Genomic DNA, 6,000 nt, shown 5'->3' with positions numbered 1-6,000 from the left:
CCTATACACAAAACTAAAAAAAAAGGAGGGAGAGGATGAACTGGGTACTTATTTTCTTACTCTAACTTTAGTTTTTAGTGAATTTCAAGACAGCCAGGGAATGGACACTTGTATTGCCGAAGGAAGTGTGTGCTCACTCACCAGAGAGATAGAGAGACAAGAAGAAAGCACCTCCCCATATTGTGCTCATGCCACCACCACTCCTCCTCTTTTACTCCTGTTGGGACTTGAGGCCTGCACACACACAAACCCAGCATATTTTTCAAGTTGCCAGAAACTGGAATTTTGAACAATAGTTATCCATCTGGGAAACAATGCCCTTAACTACAAGGCCATAGGGCCATCCTAGTGCCTGCATTTATTTTTAAAATGTTGTTTAACCACACATTAACTAAAACAAATGGGGAGCATTAAAAATCGTTCATGGTTCCACCATTCTTACCACAATTCTTCTAAACTTCAGGGTCCTCGTTTACTCTCTCTCTTTTTTTTTTAATTGCTAAAGAAAGTGTGTACTTACTAGAGAGAGACAGAAAAAAAAAAAACAGAGAGAGAGAGAGAGAAAGGAGAAATCGCCCCTCATGGGTGTTGTTCATACCACGGTCTCTTCTCTTTTGTTCTCTTTTTAGGACTTTGAACATACATATACACACACCCAGTGTGTTTTTCAAGCCATTATTGGGTCAGGAGCTTGAACCACGTAGTCAGCCATGTGAGATCAAGCTGCCATAAGCACCATGCCACCAACTGGCTCCTCTTTGCACTCTATTTGCATGCATGAGAGATCACTGCATAACAGCAATGGCATGGGTATAATTTTACTGTGGGATTTTTTTAACTTAACATTACATCATAAATGCACCACTGATATTGAAGAGTCACTCAAGACATCAGGATCCTCTTTTGCACTTCTCATACATGAATTTTCCCCTCCTTTGTCTCTCTGATGATGAAAAAAGGGGGGATTTCAGACTATGGGTCTTAATATAATTATAATTACTTTATGACATGAACAATAAATGTTTATACTCTCCAAATGTCTTTCAATCATTATTTTTAACTTCATTCTTTTTTTTTCTAACCTCAGATGTTACCCTGTTGTGATTTTATAAATGTGTGTCCTTCAGAGTCTCTTAGACAAATAAATGAGAGATAGATAGAGATGGATAACCAATATATCTGTATTTATATATGGTATCTTTTTTTTTTTGAGAGATTTTTACTAAAGGGCACGTGCACTCCCCAGAAAGACAGAGAGAGACAGAGAGACAGAAAGCAAGAAATCATCGCCCAAGGGAGATGGCCACACCACAATTCCTTCTCTATTCTCCTCTTGGGATCTTGGGCACGCACGCACATGTGCCCAATATGAGTTTAAACCACTGAGGCTGGGACTTGAACCGCAGTCAACTACATGGGAATCCAACAACATAGCCATTACACTAACTGCTGGTCCTAATATATGGTATCTTGATGGTGTTATACATTGAGGATTATAATTCTTCCTCTTTGCACATGCTTCTGCAACTTGGTTTTCTCATTCAAAATATGTTTTTGCAACATATCCATTTATCTGTATATGTTATTATATCATGAACTATAGCATGTAACTGACTGAATGGGTAAAAAATTCAGGTCGCCATTCACTATATTTGATCTCCATTGTTATATTTTGCCAATAAGTCCTTGTATGTAAAATTATTAGCCTGTGTACACTGAAGGCCTATTGCCAATATCAGAAGATTGGAAAAATATGAAAAGCTAAGCCAAGCCAAAACCAAAGCAAAATTACTTCAAAAGGGAGGAAGGGAAGAGAATGGAAAGGACAAGGATAGAAACATGAATGCATCCTTCCCTGAATAGATCTGTTTTTACAATTTGACTTGGTAACAATATAAATACATTTTATGATGTTTACAAAGTTAAAAATGTAAAATGAGTGAACAAATCAATCTAACTGGATATCAAATTTTTGACCTGGCCACATAGAAAAGAATTTTTAAGTAATGATGAAGCATGTATTTTGACTATTCAACCCTCATGAGATGAATCCTGGGGCAGAATAAACTGCAAACAGAGTCTCTATTCTCCTCTTGGGATCTTGGGCACGCACGCACATGTGCCCAATATGAGTTTAAACCACTGAGTCTGGGACTTGAACCGCAGTCAACTACATGGGAATCCAACAACATAGCCATTACACTAACTGCTGGTCCTAATATATGGTATCTTGATGGTGTTATACATTGAGGATTATAATTCTTCCTCTTTGCACATGCTTCTGCAACTTGGTTTTCTCATTCAAAATATGTTTTTGCAACATATCCATTTATCTGTATATGTTATTATATCATGAACTATAGCATGTAACTGACTGAATGGGTAAAAAATTCAGGTCGCCATTCACTATATTTGATCTCCATTGTTATATTTTGCCAATAAGTCCTTGTATGTAAAATTATTAGCCTGTGTACACTGAAGGCCTATTGCCAATATCAGAAGATTGGAAAAATATGAAAAGCTAAGCCAAGCCAAAACCAAAGCAAAATTACTTCAAAAGGGAGGAAGGGAAGAGAATGGAAAGGACAAGGATAGAAACATGAATGCATCCTTCCCTGAATAGATCTGTTTTTACAATTTGACTTGGTAACAATAAAAATACATTTTATGATGTTTACAAAGTTAAAAATGTAAAATGAGTGAACAAATCTAACTGGATATCAAATTTTTGACCTGGCCACATAGAAAAGAATTTTTAAGTAATGATGAAGCATGTATTTTGACTATTCAACCCTCATGAGATGAATCCTGGGGCAGAATAAACTGCAAACAGAGTTTTCAATGGTTTTGGTATTGTTATTTTAGAATTATTGTAACATTTTGCAAGATTAAGCAATTGGGAATTATTAATATTTTAGATAGGTTACTTAGGTAACGAAAAAAAAAACTAAGGCAAAATGTTTTCATGGGAACATTTCATTGGAGAGTGTAATCCTAGAAAACAAGGATCAGGGACAAGACAGTCAAGTCAGAAAGGGAGGAGAGCCAGTCTATGAGAATGTATTGCATATCTGGCCCAAGCTACACTGTTCTCTTGGTTTTGGGGAGCACCTTTAAGAAGGCATTCTGGAACTACTGGATCTTTGAATAATCTGAGAGGTAAAACTAAAAATGTGTTCTCTAGTTCTCATTGGTCAAAGTCATTCACAGGGAGCTAACGCTCCTTCACCTACACTGGGATTAGCAAATCCTACAGGATCTTATGCCTCAGTTGCAGTAGGAATACTCTGAGGCAGAGGGCTGGAGGAGCAAACATGGGCATAGACAGATTATGGTCAGGGCACACCTACAGGTGAAGGGAAGATTCAAGCAACCCATCACAATGGGGGCCTTGGGCCTTCATGGCAATGAAGACACCATGGACCTAACTCCAGCACCACAAAAGTGCAGAAGTGGATCCAAAGGGCACACCAGACAAAACTCAAGGGAGATACATGTACACAAGCTGTGGTGGTTCATGTCCTGATTTGGTGCGAGTATATTCATGCTAGTGAGCACAAGGGCTCCTAGCAAAGGGGTAAAATAAAATGTGTTGAGTGAACTCTTCTGATCGTCAGCGAAAAAGGAATACCAGTGCAAGCGTATGTCTTCATGCTTTTGTTCTGAATGCACGTGCCACCTGTGTCTGTCTACCCAGCAGACCTGAGAGCAATGACGACTCAGGGACAACAAACACTCCCGGAGCCCCAGATATAGTCTCTAAATGCCTCTTCTGAAAAAGGAATCACGATTTCTCAAACCAACAGTTGGCTCCAGGTGTGAGATAGGAAATGCCTAAGTTGAGCCTAGAAAAAAAAATTTGAACAGAAATCCAAGACATCTTTAAGGACTATATTTTTGTCTCAAAAAGAGAAAAAAAGCTGATTTGAATAGATTTCCCCTGCTAAAGATGGAACAGTTTATATATGTAAGATAAAACTAATTGCAATAGATTGGAACATATCAAATAAATAAAACTTCACAAGCTAATAGTAATATACAAAAATAGAAGAAAAATAAAATCTATATTGGTCATCTTTGGAGGTTGTCAGCTTATCATTTTTCCGATAATTGGTTATTAAGAAAATGGAATCAAGCATACAGACTACCTTTACATTTTTTGTCTTTAATTTTGCCCAAGGGCGTGCCTCATCAGAGAGACAAAGTGAGAGGGGAGTAGGAGAAGGAGCCAGAGAAGTCCCAGTGTATTTTTCAAGCACCTAGGCTGGGAATTCGAACAGTGTAGTCAGGTATGTGTTATCTGGTTCTCTTAACTCTTATACCACAGGGCTAACCTTATCTATACTTATTGAACTGCATTTTAACAATCAAATAGTTAATGAAGAAAGCCTTTCAGTATAAAGAACATCACCTGATAAATGCTGAAGAATGATTGGATTTGAAAATTCAGCCTTTTGGAGCTGGCAGGTGGTGTGGTGGTTAAGGCACTAGACTCCCACATGGTTGGCCACAGTGCAAGTCCCAGACCAGGCAGCTTGCTTTCTCACTTTCTCTCAAATGAAAAAATAGTAATAATAATAATAAGTAAAAATAAATAAATTATTATTTTTTAAAAAAATGAAAATTAATTGCTTTGCAACCCCAACTGAAATAATATTGTGTCATTGGGAAAGTCATGACACATTTTTGCATAGAGAAATACAGCATGATTTCTGCAATGACCTAATAGATCTAGATCCAGACAATTTTCTACGCAATTTTTAGGAGAAAGTTTCAACTTTATAATAAAGTATTTTGGCCCACTGTAAATGGTGCAGCAGTAATGTGACACTCCACGATGCTAAGGCCACACATGAAGGTCCCTGGTTTAAGTCCTGAGGTCTCCTATACATGCTGAGTGTTCATGCATGCCCATGAACCTGGTTAGTTGAAGCTAGGAGTAGATAACTTCTTTCTCTCTCTTCTTTCTCTCAATAAATAAACTTTTTAAAAAATGTTTCAGTCTGCCAACACTGATCCCAATAATAGTACTAATATCATCAAATGTACTCATTGTTTCTCTTGACATGATGTAATAGGAACATCTATAGGATGGAACAGATAATGTTCTCATGTAATAGGAACGTTATGTAGTATGGGGCCCCCAGAAAGTATTCTTACCACCCAAAAATTGCCTCTGAATCAAATTGAGCTTCTAAATCTAGCAGTTAAAAGGGAATTTTTAAAATGTGGTAAATAGCAGGACCAGCAGATGACATAATGGTTACATTGTTGGACTCCCACGTAGTCAACCACAATTTGAGTTCCAGACCCGGTGGCTTAAAACTCATACCAGGCACGTGTGCATGCATTCGCAGAAATCCCTAGAGGAGCATAGAGAGCAAGAGACTGCAGCATGGCCATCCTCCCTGGGGGTTTTCTTAGCACTTTCTGTCTCTCTCTCTCTTGCTCTCTCACTCTCTGGTGAGTACATGCACCCTATAGAAAAATATCTCTCTTAAAAAGAATGTGGTGAATGGTAAGAGGAAAATGTAACCAGCCAAATTAAGAACCACATAGCATGGTTTCTCCAAGAAGTGTCATCAATAAATAAGGGGTAAGTGAGAACCCTATTTTTAAAATATTTTTCAGAGGGCAAACTTTCTTGCTGAAGTAAGTTTCTCTCACTTCAAGAGAGAGAAAGCTAGAGAGCACCTCCCATAAGGAATAGTCACAACGCAATACTTCTCTCCAATTTCTTCCTCCTTTCAGAATGTGCTTGCTAGAGAGAGACAGAGACAGAGGAAATGAGAAATCATCCCTCAGAGGGACTGCCACATCACAGTCCTTGCCTCTACCCTCCTCTCAGGATTTGGGGTATGCATGCACACACACACTCGGCATGTTTTTCTCAGGCCCTGGGGCTTGACTCAGGCAATCGGCCATATGAGATTCAGCTCCTGTAATCACCAACCTACAGTCTGCCCCAAGAACTTTTCTGAGCTGAGACTTAAAATACCT

This window comes from Tupaia chinensis, unplaced genomic scaffold (assembly GCF_000334495.1).
Source record: "Tupaia chinensis unplaced genomic scaffold, TupChi_1.0 Scaffold000095_1, whole genome shotgun sequence".
NCBI classification, from domain to species: Eukaryota; Metazoa; Chordata; class Mammalia; order Scandentia; family Tupaiidae; genus Tupaia; species Tupaia belangeri.
The sequence above is the reverse complement of the archived record's forward strand: the minus strand, read 5'-3'. Positions refer to the sequence as shown.